The sequence below is a fragment of the Bufo gargarizans genome, chromosome 6 (genome assembly GCF_014858855.1).
Source record: "Bufo gargarizans isolate SCDJY-AF-19 chromosome 6, ASM1485885v1, whole genome shotgun sequence".
In the NCBI taxonomy this organism is placed as follows: domain Eukaryota; kingdom Metazoa; phylum Chordata; class Amphibia; order Anura; family Bufonidae; genus Bufo; species Bufo gargarizans.
In genome coordinates this window covers 210,123,503-210,139,071 of record NC_058085.1, presented here as the reverse complement: position 1 = coordinate 210,139,071, position 15,569 = coordinate 210,123,503, and positions in this window count along the sequence as shown.

Here is a 15,569-nt window from a genome sequence, read left to right as displayed (position 1 = left end):
GGGAATAGTCTCATCTTCACGCTGGAAGCGAGTGAAGAAACGGGACCTAAGGCTGCGGTACTAGTCGTTTCTCCGTAAATAGACTCAAGAATCAAGAATATAGCATCCATTGTTCTCCTTTCCTCTTCTGGACATAGCATGACAGTTTGTCTAGCATCCCCTTCCAAGGCATTCAGCACCACATCTGATTGTACAGTCATGTGAAAAAATTAGGACACCCTTTGAAAGCATGTGGTTTTTTGTAACATTTTTAATAAAAGGTTATTTCATCTCCGTTTCAACAATACAGAGAGATTAAAGTAATCCAACTAAACAAAGAAAACTGAAGAAAAGTCTTTTCAAGATCTTCTGTAAATGTCATTCTACAAAAATGCCTATTCTAACTGAGGAAAAAGATAGGACACCCTCACATGTATTCCCTCTTAAATTGGCTCAGATCTCACACAGGTATATCACACCAGGTGCACATAATTAGTAGATCGTTACTCTGCATGTTGAATGAGGCTTGCCCTATTTAAACCTCAGACATTTAGTTTGGTGTGCTCCTGACTGTTGAAGTGAGAGTGAGCACCATGGTGAGAGGAAAAGAGCTGTCAGAGGACTTCAGAAAAAAGATTGTAGCAGCCTATGAGTCTGGGAAGGGATTTAAAAAGATCTCAAAAGATTTTGAAATCAGCCATTCCGGAAGATAGTCTACAAGTGGAGGGCTTTCAAAACAACTGCCAACATGCCCAGGACTGGTCGCCCCAGCAAGTTCACCCCAAGAGCAGACCGCAAGATGCTAAAAGAGGTCTCCAAAAACCCTAAAGTGTCATCTCGAGAACTACAGCAGGCTCTGGCTACTGTTGATGTAGAAGTACATGCCTCTACAATCAGAAAGAGACTGTACAAGTTTAACTTGCATGGGAGGTGTGCAAGGAGGAAACCTTTGCTTTCCAAGAGAAACATCGAGGCCAGACTGACATTTGCCAGAGATAAAGTTGACAAAGACCAGGACTTCTGGAATAATGTTCTTTGGACAGATGAGTCCAAAATTGAATTATTTGGACACAACAGCAGAGGACATGTTTGGCGTAAACCAAACACAGCATTCCAAGAAAAGAACCTCATACCAACTGTGAAGCATGGAGGTGGAAGTGTCATGGTTTGGGGCTGCTTTGCTGCAGCAGGACCTGGTCAGCTCACCATCATAGAATCCACGATGAATTCTACTGTGTATCAGAAGGTGCTTGAAGAACATGTGAGACCATCAGTTAGAAAATTAAAGCTGAAGCGGAACTGGACCATGCAACATGACAATGACCCAAAACATACTAGTAAATCAACCAAAGATTGGCTGAAAAAGAAGAAATGGAGAGTCCTGGAATGGCCAAGTCAAAGTCCAGATTTGAATCCCATTGAGATGCTGTGGGGTGACTTGAAAAGGGCTGTACGTGCAAGAAACCCCTCAAACATCTCACAGCTGAAAAAGTTCTGCATTGAGGAGTGGGGTAAAATTTCCTCAGACCGATGTCGAAGACTGGTAGATGGCTACAAGAACCGTCTCACTGCAGTTATTTCAGCCAAAGGAGGTAACACTCGCTATTAGGGGCAAGGGTGTCCTATCTTTTTCCTCAGTTAGAATAGGCATTTTTGTAGAATGACATTTACAGAAGATCTTGAAAAGACTTTTCTTCAGTTTTCTTTGTTTAGTTGGATTACTTTAATCTCTCTGTATTGTTGAAACGGAGATGAAATAACCTTTTATTAAAAATGTTACAAAAAACCACATGCTTTCAAAGGGTGTCCTAATTTTTTCACATGACTGTAAATCCAGAGCCAAGTTGTACAACCTGAGGGTGCTCTTAAGGTGTGCGGCCCAGTCTTCTAGCAGCATATTTTGGCCATCAAACTGCACTAGCTGATTCAATATTGCCCCTGTGGGCAAACACATGATCAGAGCTACTCCCACAGCAGGAGGAGTGATGGGGGCCACAGCCGGAACCGCCTCAGAACCGGTTGGGTTCTGCATGGCGATCAATGTACTCTGCTCGCAGTGCTAAATAAAAAAAAGACCAAGGGCTGGTCCCACAGGTACAGATGGTTCACGATGCCACACAGACAACGGTTCTTTCCCAGCAGTTGAGTTTACTGAACAATATAGTGAACAAGAAGCTGAGAATATATAAAACAGATTGGTACACAGAAAATAAACCAACTGTGAATTGAACAGTCTAACAATAAACCAGTAAATGTGATGTTTTCTCCAAAGACCATTAAGCAGCCTAGCTGCATTTATATGTTCCTGAATGAGTTACTCGTAAAGTATTGTGCAATACTATTTGTAATCCACAGGTAAATGTCTGTCTTTTTAAATCAGACTTCCCTATTTGTAATCCACAGGTAAATGATGTATGTCCCTTTGATTGCAGCTGTAATCCTTTCTCCAGCTCCCAGTATATAACACCCTATTTGCAGCCAGTGAGATAGGAAGGTGTCAGCATATGAGTCCCTTGGGGCTATGCATTAGCTTGCAGCCTGTACACCGCAATGCAACTATGTTTGGAGTGTATTTGCCTGTCCAAATGCCACTTTACCAGTGTGGTGCAATGTGACGCAGCACAGCTGCACTTACAGTTCCTTGAGCAGGTTCTTGGTGCTTTATCTTATTTCCTGGTTCACTCCAGAACTGGATCCTACAGACACGACACTCCTGGGGTCATCTCTGCAAACCTCCCTTTTGTCCACTTCAGAATCAGCAGAGAAGATCTCTTCTGGTCTCCAGCCGCACCAAGCACAACCTCAATCTGTTCACTTAGTGCTCCTCTAGGCCCCTCCTCCCCTTTCACAGGGAGAGTGTGATGCAATAAGTCAATGGCTAAGTGCAGTGTCAAATCTGCATATACAGCCTGCTATCACGCTTGTAGGGGGACACAAACAGCATTGAATTAGCTAATTAACAACTTTTGGCATGTTATCCTTTGCTGCCATCTACTGACCAAAGTGGGACATTGCAGTAATTATACAATTTACATATGCAAAGTAATACATTTAAGGTTCCTTGCCCCACATCCTTACATCTCCGTCTCATCAGCCTCTGGCCTCCCAGTATCCACTGGATGTATTGTGTCACCTGGAGGTCAGTTCAGTGGGTTCACACTTTGGTGCCGATTCCCTTGTGTTCCAATTCCCCTCTCAGGTAGCACCTAGTACTCCCCTCAGGGAAGTCTCTCCTCATCATCAGAGGTATCGTGTTAAGAACGAGGGGTGTGCTCAGACATTGCCCTCAGAGGGAGTTGGACACGTGGGGAAGCGAGTTCATAACAGCACCTCCCTTCCTGTTGCCCCACTGATTTGCACATCCAGGCTGTCTGTCAGCCTTTGAGCTGATTAGGGCAAGCCTGGACTCCAAAGAAGATACTAATATTGTGACTGCTCTCCCAACCTTAAAACCTTAATGTCCTTTTACATGGAACAACTTATCAGCCAATTATCAGGATAAAACTAGACATTCCAAATAATTGCATTTCCTCCGCTGTATAAGCAATTACTACACAGTATAATCTGATGCATAGGATTAATTATTTTTGGTTCCTTTGGTTTGTTCATTGAGACATCACTGGCACCTCTTATACAGGTCAATTATTGGGAATGAATGTTTTTTACAAGCCTCATACCCGATAACTGGCCTGACTATCAGTCCATGTAAAAGCACCTTTACTAAATTGAGAATCAATTAATATCATGAAACATGGAAGTATATAATATTCTTTAAGTAGGTTGTCCAGCTTATAAAGAAAAAATAAAAACCATTGCAATTGTAACAAAACCTAAAAGAACTACTACTCACCTCTTCTTTTGCCCAGTGATCCTGTATGGACTGACATCATCACACAGCGAGAGCATCTGGAGCCATTATGGCAGTAATATGGCACATGATAGTGGTGGACACTGATTGGCTGCAGCAGTCATATGCTGGCTAATTATAAAAAATAATCGGGAGGAGCGCTGGTGCTTCTGCTCTGGATTGCAAGGGGAAAGAAGTGGTTAAGGTTTATATTTTTTTATTAATTTTTTTACATTTGCAGTTGTTTTTATATGTTTCTCACAAGATGAATTACCCATTTAATCCAAATCCTATCTCTATTACATAAAGCCAGCCGATAAAATCTCTCATAGAAACTAACAAATCAGTTACTGTGCTGTCATAACTGAAGCTCAATAAATAGTTTTACATATAAAAGTAGTAAGGCCACTAAGACAATACATAGCATATAACGATACAACACCCTCATCTGTCCTCAATGCACAAGACACACTTTTTTTTCTAGATATAAAACTATAAAAAGTTTTGTGTGCCCAACATGTTTGCATTTCATGGCAGCACAGCTGGCCTGGATATCTTTTCTGCTTCTATGCCTCCCTGTCTTGTTTATGAAAGACAGCCAATTTTTATGAGTCATGAGAATTCTCAGGAATTTTCAGCAGTGCAAGCATGAAATAAATACTCTTCTGTATTGTGGAAATGAAGATGTATCAACTCTGCTTGGAAAATGACCTACATACAAAATTGACAAAAGAATAATCAGTTGTGTAACTATCTGGTAAGTAGATATTTTTCTATACAATAGTAGCACTTGTGTGAAACCATAAATAATATCATTGTTAGCGTGACTTTCAGAAATCACAGACTCAAGTGTGAGAGACATTTATTTTTCAGGTATAGTTGAAGAACAATTCTGCTTTTTATTACTTGTTTACTTTATCTAAATATATCTGTCAGTTTATATAACATGGTATCTCAGCATTGTGACTGTAAGTCTATATAAAGCAGCACCTCAACATCTCACAACAATGGCTGTTAGTTTGCAGCATCATCTCAGCATCATGTCTGTCAGTGTGTAAGGGTGGCACAACCAGCATAGCATACGAGCACAGGAATCGGGCAGGTGGCAGATTTTATACAACTATACTTCAGCAATGAAATATATAACTCTCGGTTGTACAGTAACATAAGTCTGTGCAGAACCCCACAAACCACTGACACCAGTCTCCAATCAGCTCCCAACTGCCCCTCTCAGTTGTAACAGTCCCACCCACTGTTAGCAGCTCTCTTGGATCTGTGTTGTCTCTAACCCTGGTCTCGGTCTTCTCATCTCTCTTTATAGATGCTGCTGTCCTTCAAGACTCTGTCAAGGATCTCATCACAATCTTTCCAGACTCTCCTCTGATAACATTTCCTCACAGCCCTACATCCTGTCAGCAACAAGCTATGCCCCACCTTTCTAGCCCTTTCTACAATGTCTGACACCATCTGTCTGAGCATGCTCAGTGCACTTAGTCACATATAGTAATATGTTCATTCTACATAGAGAGAAGCATAACTGAAAATCCACCCCCCGTTACATATCAAATATAGCAAACAATGGAATACAAGGCATACAAATAATAGGACAGGCTGTAATATATACTACTAGGGATGAGCAAATTTCATATTTTGAAATTAGTTTTCAGTGCGTGTTGTGGTATTTACTGAATTGCGTTATTGATTTCGCTACCATGTAACATAACACATTTCCATGACGGAATGTATAACTGAATGCCTCTAGAGGCATTCCATTATTCATTCCATCATAATAGAAGTCTTTGGCCTGCATAACGGATCGGTACGGTTTACGTTATGCTGGAGTCCTCTCCTGCATAACGTAAACCGGATGGATCCGTTATGCAGGCCATAGACTTCTATTATGACAGAATGAATAACGGAATGCCTCTAAAGGCATTCCGTTAAGCATTCCATCATAGAATTGCGTTATGGTCCGTGGTAATAGAATCCATAACCTAATTCAGTAAATACGACAATACAACCCAAAAATGAATTTCAAAATATGAAATTCGCTCATCCCCATGTACTACAGACATGTTTAACCCTCTTACTCTTTTCCCCTCTTTGTCCATTAAAGTCCTGTACAATGCTGCAGCCATATTGGAGTCCTTGTAGGAAGAGTACGCCTAACAGGTTACACAGGATTCTTGTTTGCCTTTAACCTCTTGCAAATGGACCTATGGACACTATAAAGTGTCATAGCCCCAGAGTCTCTGCTTTCACCATTAGTGTTGAGCGTGAATATTTGAAAAGCAATTTTTTTTTCGCGAATATCGGCACTTTGAGAATTTGCAAATATTTAGAATATAGTGCTATATATTTGTAATGCCGAATATTAGTTTTTTTGTGTTTTTTTTAGCACAGTACATATCAGGTCATCATTCCTCCCTTCTTCTAGCTTGTGGGCCAATGAGAAGGCTTTGTCACAGCTTAGCAACATACGGCGGTATTTCGTGCGCATTACGCTAATAATACATTGCCAATTTTCGCAATCAAGAATACAATCTCAAATTCGCGAATTCACAAATATATGACGAATATTCTACAAAATATTTGCAAAATATAGCAAATTCGAATATTGCTCCTGCCGCTCATCACTACTCACCAACTGGCAAGGGACCAATCACTGTGCAGACTAACCAATCGGAGCATAGGGAGTGTAATAATGCCGGCTTCAGGCTCTATTCTCCACTCTGGCATGGTCCCCGATGCCCTCTTTGTGCCCCCGATGCCCACTGTGCCCCTAAAGCCATACCCCTGATACCACCTGTGCCTCATCTGCCCCCTGCAGCCTTCCCCACATTCCCTCTGCAGACTTCCGTGATACTTGATTAAAAAAAGTAAAAAAAAGAAAAAATTATTAAAATTTAATTTAAACTACAAATATTTGGTATTGTCGCATCTGTAATGACCTGATCTACAACAGTATCATGTTACTAATTCCGCTTGGTGAACACCGTAAAAAAAAACAAAAAATGATGAATTGCTGTTTTTGTCACCTCACCGCCCAAAACAAATAATAAAAAGTTATAAAAATTCATATTTATCCTAAAATGTTAACCAGTAAAAACTACAGCCTGTCCTGCCAAAAAAAATCCCCCCCACAGAATTTTTTTTTTTGGCACTTTTCCATTTCAATCCGTTTTTTTCCGGTAACAAAACAAGGGTTAACAACCAAACAAAAGTTTATATTTATTACCCTGATACTGCAGTTTACAGAAATGCCACATTTGTGGTCGTAAACTGCTGTATCAGTAAAAGGGAGGCCGCAAAAGAAAAGGACTGACATGGTTTCTGGAAGGCCGATTTGGATGGCCTTTTTTATTGACACTATGTCCCTTTTGAAGCCCCCCTGATGCCCCCCTAGAGTAAAAACTCCCTAAAAGTGACCCCATCTAAGAAACTACACCCCTCAAGGTATTCAAAACTGATTTTATACAAACTGTATTAACCCTTTAGGTGTTCCTCAACAGTTAATGGCAAATGGAGATGTCATTTCAGAATTTCAATTTTTGGTAACCTTGCCTAACAAAAATGTAATATAGAGCAACCAAAAATCATATGTACCCTAAAATAGTCTCCCATAAAATGCCACCTTATCCCGTAGTTTCCAAAATTGGGTCACTTTTAGGGAGTTTCTACTCCAGAGGTGCATCAGGGGGGTTGAAACAGGACACGGTGTAAATAAACCGGTCCATAAAAATCAGCCCTCCAAAAACTAAACAGCGCACCTTTCCCTCTTCACCCCGCTGTGTGGCCGTACAGTAGTGTACGGCCACATATTGGGTGTTTCTGTAAACGGCAGAGTCAGGGCAATAAATATAACGTCTTGTTTGGCTGTTAACCCTTGCTTTGTTAGTGGAAAAAATGGGTTAAAATTGAAAATTAGGCAAAAAAATGAAATTCTCAAATTTCATCCCCATTTGCCAATAACTCTTGTGCGACACCTAAAAGGTTAACAACGTATGTAAAATCAGTTTTGAATACCTTGAGGAGTGTAGCTTCTTAGATGGGGTAAACTTTTAGGGAATTTCTACTCCAGGGGTGCATCAGGGGGGTTGAAACAGGACACGGTGTAAATAAACCGGTCCATAAAAATCAGCCTTCCAAAAACCAAACGGCGCACCTTTCCCTCTATGCCCCGCTGTTTGGCCGTACAGTAGTGTACGGCCACATATTGGGTGTTTCTGTAAACTGCAGAGCCAGGGCAATAAAGATATAGTCTTGTTTGGCTGATAACCCTTGCTTTGTTAGTGGAAAAAATGGGTTAAAATGGAAAATTAGGCAAAAAAATGAAATTCTCAAATTTCATCCCCATTTGCCAATAACTCTTGTGCAACACCTAAAGGGTTAACAACATATGTAAAATCAGTTTTGAATACCTTGAGGAGTGTAGTTTCTTAGATGGGGTCACTTTTATGGAGTTTCTACTCTAGGGGTTCATCAGGGGGGCTTCAAATGGGACATGGTGTAAATAAACCAGTCCAGCAAAATCTGCTTTCCAAAAACCAAACAGTGCACCTTTCACTCTACGCCCCGCTGTGTGGCCGTACAGTAGTTTGCGGCCACATATTGGGTGTTTCTGTAAACGGCAAAGTCAGGGCAATAAAGATACAGTCTTGTTTGGCTGTTAACCCTTGCTTTGTTAGTGTAAAAAATGGGTTCAAATTGAAAATTAGACAAAAAAATGAAATTCTCAAATTTCATCCCCATTTGCCAATAACTTTTGTGCAACACCTAAAGGGTTAACAACGTATGTAAAATCAGTTTTGAATACCTTGAGGGGTGAAGTTTCTTATATGGGGTCATTTTTTGGTGGTTTCTATTATGTAAGCCTTGCAAAGTGACTTCTGACCTGTAGTGGTCCGTAAAAATTGTGTTTTTGTAAATTTCTGAAAAATGTCAAGATTTGCTTCTAAACTTCTAAGCCTTGTAACATCCCCCAAAAATAAAATATCATTCCCAAAATAATTCAAACATGAAGTAGACATATGGGGAATGTAAAGTCATCACAATCATAATATTTTTTTTGACTCCATTTTACCAGTGTCATGAAGTACAATATGTGATGAAAAAACAATCTCAGAATGGCCTGGATAAGTCAAAGCGTTTTAAAGTTATCAGCACTTAAAGTGACACTGGTCAGATTTGCAAAAAATGGCCTGGTCCTTAAGGTGAAATAAGGCTATGTCCCTAAGGGGTTAAGTGGCTAACATAATCCCACACCAAACATCAACACAGATAAGGTAGGGAACATAGAGGATACAAAAGGGATGACAAACTATGTTCAACATGGTGGCCCACAAGCTAGACAAATGGAGAGGTCCAGAATGGAAGCATAACTCCAGCTCCACCAGAAGCTGAAGTCAACTAAAGACCTCAGGCTTTAAACACCAGTACTATAAGGCTAGGTCTACATGACAACATTTGTCGCGTGACATTTTGTTGCACTAATGTCGCGCAACAATTTTTATAATGGCAGTCTTTGGTGTCGCACTGCAACATGCGACATGCTGCGACTGCGACGCGACAGTCTCAGAAAATCCATTCGAGATGGATTTTTCTGCGACTGTCGGGTCGCAGTCGCAGCATGTTGCATGTTGCAGTGCGACACCATAGACTGCCATTATAAAAATTGTTGTGCGACATTAGTGCAACAAAATGTTGCGCGACAAATGTTGCGCCCTATCTGTCGCGCGACTTTTTGTAGCAACACTAATGTCGTCATGTAGACCTAGCCTAAGAGCCAAGAGGCCACACCCAGCTCCACCTTGCTCACACCTTAACCCCATACACACCAGAAAGAAATGGCAACAGCCTTAGGCCTCTTTCACACGGGCGTCAGTTTTTTTGCCCGGATAAGAGCCGGGTGCGTTGCGGGAAAATGCGCGATTTTTCCGCGCGAGTGCAAAACATTGTCATGCGTTGCACTCGCGTGAGAAATATCGCGCATGTTTGGTACCCAAACCCGAACTTCTTCACAGAAGTTCGGGCTTGGGATTGATGTTCTGAAGATTGTATTATTTTCCCTTATAACATGGTTATAAGGGAAAATAATAGTATTCTGAATACAGAATGCATAGTAAAACAGTGCTAGAGGGGTTAAAAAAAAAAAATAATAATAATTAAACTCACCTTAGTCCACTTGATCGCGATGCCGGCATCTCCTTGTGTCTCCTCTGCGCTGAACAGGACCTGGGGTGAGCTGCTGCATTAAATACCGGTTAAGGACCTTTGATGACGTCACTTCGGTCATCACATGGTACGTCCATTCACCATGGTAAAAGACCATGTGATGACCAGAGTGACATCATCAAAGGTCCTTAACCGGTATTTAATGCAGCAGCTCCCCAGGTCCTGTTCAGCGCAGAGGAGACACAAGGAGATGCCGGCTTCGCAATCAAGTGGACTAAGGTGAGTTAAAAAAATTTTTAAAATTTTTTAACCCCTCTAGCGCTGTTTTACTATGCATTCTGTATTCAGAATGCTATTATTTTCCCTCATAACCATGTTATAAGGGAAAATAATAATGATCGGGTCTCCATCCCGATCGTCTCCTAGCAACCGTGCGTGAAAATCGCACCGCATCCGTACTTGCTTGCGGATGCTATGCGATTTTCACGCTTCCCATTCACTTCTATGGGGCCTGCGTCGCGTGAAAATCGGACAATATAGAGCATGCTGCGATTTTCACTCAACGCACAAGTGATGCGTGAAAATCACCGCTCATGTGCACAGCCCCATAGAAATGAATGGGTAAGGATTCAGTGCGAGTGCAATACGTTCACGCATCGCACCCGCACGGAAAACTCGCCCGTGTGAAAGGGGCCTTAGAGGGAAAGTGTCCAAACATGCTACAAACTACAGGTTGCCACTAGCAACAAGCATGCACGGCTAAAGTGTCACAGTCCACTACCATCAAACCCTGACACAGCCGTGACAGTAAGGTGACAAAAAATAGCTTTATTGAAACACTTTTTATTAAAAAAAAAATTTACGGTCTTCATCTGAGGGGTTAGGTCATGTGATATTTTTATACAGCAGGTTTTACAGACGTGGTGACACCTAATATGTATACTTTTTAAAATGTTAAAAGTTTTACACAATTACAGCATTTTTGAAACAAAAAAAAATCATGTTTGAGTGTCTCCACATTCTAAGAGCCATATTTTTTTGGGGGAGATTCTCTTAGGTAGCATCTCATTTTTTGTTGGAAGAGATGACGGTTCGATTGGTACAATTTTGGGGTGCGTATGACTTTTTGATTGCTTGCTATTACACTTTTTGTGATGTAAGGTTACAAAAAATTGCTTTTTTTATACCGTTTTTATTTTATATTTTTTACTGTGTTCACCTGAGGGGTTAGATCATGTGGTATTTTTATAGGGCAGGCTGTTACAGATGTGGCGATACCTAATATGTCTACTTTTAAATTTTTTGATTTTTTTTTACAATTAACAAAATAAAAGCATTTTTGAAACAAAAAAAAATCATGTTTTAGTGTCTCCATAGTCTGAGAACCACAGTTTTTTTTATTTTTTGGGAGATTGTCTTAAGTAGGGGCTTATTTTTTGTGGAATGAGGTGACAGATTGATACTATTCTGGGGGACATATGTCTTTATGATAGCTCGGTGTTGCACTTTTAGTGATATAAGTTGTAAAAAAATGTTTTTTAGCACAGTTTTTTATTTAATGTTTTGACTGTGTTTACTTGAGCATTTAAGTCATGTGATATTTTTATAGAGCCGGTCGATAAAAAGCCGGTCGATATGGACGCGGCAATACTTAATATGACTACTTTTCCTATTTGTTTACAATTTTTTTTACTTTATTTTGGGAAAAGGACGCTTTATTTTATTTTTTTACTTGAAACTTACATTTTTTATCATAAAAAATAAATAAAAATCCACTTTTTATATTTGTCCCACTGTGGGACTTCACTTTTTCAGGGTTTCATCCCCGTTTCAATTCAGTACAATAGATTATGTATTGTACTGAATAGTGATGAGAGGTAGGGGTCATATTCGAATTCAGGATATTTCACAAATATTTTGTCATATATTCGTGAATTTGTATATTCGTTATATTCTACATTCTTTTTATCCACAAAATTGGCAAGGTAATGATCCCGTAATATGCGAATATTGCACACTCAATACAGGCGTGGGTCAAAAACAAATACATAGCACTATAGAATATAATGCTACATATTCGTTTTTAGAATATTCATCAATTTTTCCATCTGAACACATGATTCCTCCCTGCTTCTTGCTTGTAGGCCAATGAGTCATTTACCCACAAGTAGGGGGTGAGCGAACCCGAACTGTATAGAATTTTGGGGTGTCCGTGACACGGACCCGAACCCGAACATTTTCGTAAAAGTCCGGGTTCGGTGTTCGTCGCTTTCTTGGCGCTTTTTGAAAGGCTGCAAGGCAGCCAATCAACAAGCGTCATACTACTTGCCCCAAGAGGCCATCACAGCCATGCCTACTATTGGCATGGCTGTGATTGGCCAGTGCAGCATGTGACCCAGTCTCTATTTAAGCTGGAGTCACGTAGCGCCGCACGTCACTCTGCTCTGATCAGTGTAGGGAGAGGTTGCAGCTGCGACGTTAGGGCGAGATTAGGCAGTGATTAACTCATCCAAAAGACTTCATTCAGTGATCGATCTGCAGCTGTGGATCATTGAACTGCTGATATTCAACTGCTCACTGTTTTTAGGCTGCCCAGAGCGTTTTTCATTCACTTTTTTCTGGGGTGATCGGCGACCATTTTGTGTCTTGTGGTGCGCCAGCACAAGCTGCCACCAAGTGAATTTAACCCTCAATAGTGTGGTTGTTTTTTTGGCTAAATCCTACATCAGGGTCAAGCTATCACACCAAGTGCATTTAACCATCAATAGTGTGGTTATTTTTTGGCCATATACTACATCAGGGGCAAGCTGAGCCTGTCACCAAGTGCATTTAACCCTCAATAGTGTGGTTGGTCAAGCTGTCACACCAAGTGCATTTAACCATCAATGGTGTGGTTATTTTCTGGCCATATCCCAGTCTAATTCTGTCCGTAAACGTATACCTGTCACCCAGCGCCTAAATACTAGGCCTCAAATTTATAGTCAGTTAAATCTGTGGTTATTGCTGTGGCTGGGCAAGCTATTTAGTGTCCGTCAAAGCAGTTTTTGTTCTGAGTTGAAATACAATTTCCAATTTAGCAATTCTCTAAATTAGTGGTTTCTGCTGTATCAGGCCTACTTTAAATTTATCCCTAAAAGGGTATATTAGATTCAAGGTGCAGATAGGGTCATTCTCAATAACTTCACACACGCTACTGTGCATTTCCCAGTCTAATTCTGTCTGTAAACGTATACCTGTCACCCAGCGCCTAAATAATAGGCCTCAAATTTACAGTCAGCTAAATCTGTGGTTACTGCTGTGCCTGTATTAGTGTAATACGGTACCTAAATAGATAGCAGGATAGTGTTAGGTGTCTGTAAAAAAAGGCCTGAATTTGAATTCAATACATTGGGCCAAATAATTTTTTTGTTGTTGTGGTGAACGATAACAATGAGGAAAACATCTAGTAAGGGACACGGACGCAGACATTGTCGTGGTGGTGTTAGTGGACCCTCTGGTGCTGGGAGAGGACGTGGCCGTTCTGCCACAGCCACACGTCCTAGTGTACCAACTACCTCAGGTCCCAGTAGCCGCCATAATTTACAGCGATAATTGGTGGGGCCCAATGCCGTTCTAAGGATGGTAAGGCCTGAGCAGGTACAGGCATTAGTCAATTGGGTGGACGACAGTGTCTTTATGATAGCTCGGTGTTGCACTTCTAGTGATATAAGGTGTAAAAAAATGTTTTTTAGCACAGTTTTTTATTTTATTTTTTGACTGTGTTTACTTGAGCATTTAAGTCATGTGATATTTTTATAGAGCCGGTCGATAAAAAGCCGGTCGATATGGACGCGGCAATACTTAATATGACTACTTTTCCTATTTGTTTACAATTTTTTTTTTACTTTATTTTGGGAAAAGGACGCTTTATTTTATTTTTTTACTTGAAACTTAAATTTTTTATCATGAAAAATAAATAAAAATCCACTTTTTATATTTGTCCCACTGTGGGACTTCACTTTTTTCAGGGTTTTATCCCCGTTTCAATTCAGTACAATAGGGGGGCGGAGCTTGGAACCATGCAGAGAGGAAGCAGCTAGGCACAGCTCCTCGTGTATACCTGCTCAAGCGACTAAATTAGGCGACTTATGACTGTCAGACAAACGCAGACAGCCTAAGAAAAGGCCCTAGATACAAGAGCTTTACTCTGAACATATCATTATCCGGGGAAATCGGGCGCAAGAACACATTTCAAGATCTGAAGCAAAGCCGCGGCGCTGAGAGGAAGAAGCGCGAAAAAACGCGTCACAAAAGGGGCGGAGTCTGCAATAGAAGAGAAAGGAGCGACATCTTGTGGGATCCGCAAGGCAAAGAGACTGCCATAATACAAACACAAGCTGCAAGACAACTCCCCTAGCTGCTCGTGAGGAGCGCTACTACTACTAAAGCAGCAGACAACAGCGCAGTAGCGGACAAGATATCTGAAAGTGACCGAGGGTGTAGAGCAAAAGAAGAGGGACACAGGACGCCGAAGCTACTGAAGGGAGACACTAACCTTCGGATCGCAGCCTGGCAACAGTGAAACCCATAACAGTGGGGAAATATGCAAAGATCGCTGTCAGCAGGAAATTGAAAAGCTGAGGCACAGCTCTGCTTACAGCAGCACCAGAAACAGAAGCGCATGCATTAACCCATCAAGTCCCAGAGCCCAGCGACACACCAGTCACAACAAGTAACCTGGTAGGACTGTGGGGCATTCTATATATGTGGGGTATACTGCTATACAAGCTACATCACAGATATTGCCTTTTGTAAGAATAAGCTGCTATTGAAAATATTCCTTCATTAATAAGAAAAATACCAACCAGCTATAATATATAGATCTTACAGTGTCCCTGCTATATCTACACCTCATAGTTCCCTTATTTACGCAGTGAGATGCAACAGAAACATAACCACCCTTATCGTACAAGAGGGATAAATAATCCTGAAACTTGGCGAACTCCATCAAACAAAACTTATCAGTCAAAAGACTATCTTGAAGAAGATTTCCCGGACATATACACCATGCAAAGCGCGCAGAAAAATAAGACAAAATATCCCAAAACTAAAGGGCTCAAGATTAACAATAAAATTATGGGAAATGAGGAACAGGAGGATAACATGGAGAACGAAAATATCTCAGACAACTCCTCAGATACTGCGAGTCCTCAAAAACAGAGAGCAAGGAAAAAATCATTCAGTGGATCCTTAAACGAAGAAACTCAGACACTTCAAACAGATCAGACCAAAACTGTACCTGAACCTAATCAGGGAATAGACCTGAACTCTATCATTGCTACTGACAAAGCGGCCTCTGAATCCTTCATAAAAGAGACAATTTTACTGCTACACAAATCCTCTACAAAGAGATAAGCAGTGTCTTTTCATCAACTAATTCAAAGCTGGAAAGATGGACTCCAGAGTAACACACATAGAAAACAAGGTAGATCAGATATGCAAGTCACATAATGAGATTGCTGACACCATTAATTGCAACTCAGATGAAATTGAAAGATTACAACTTAAAATAGCTGATCTAGAAGACCGA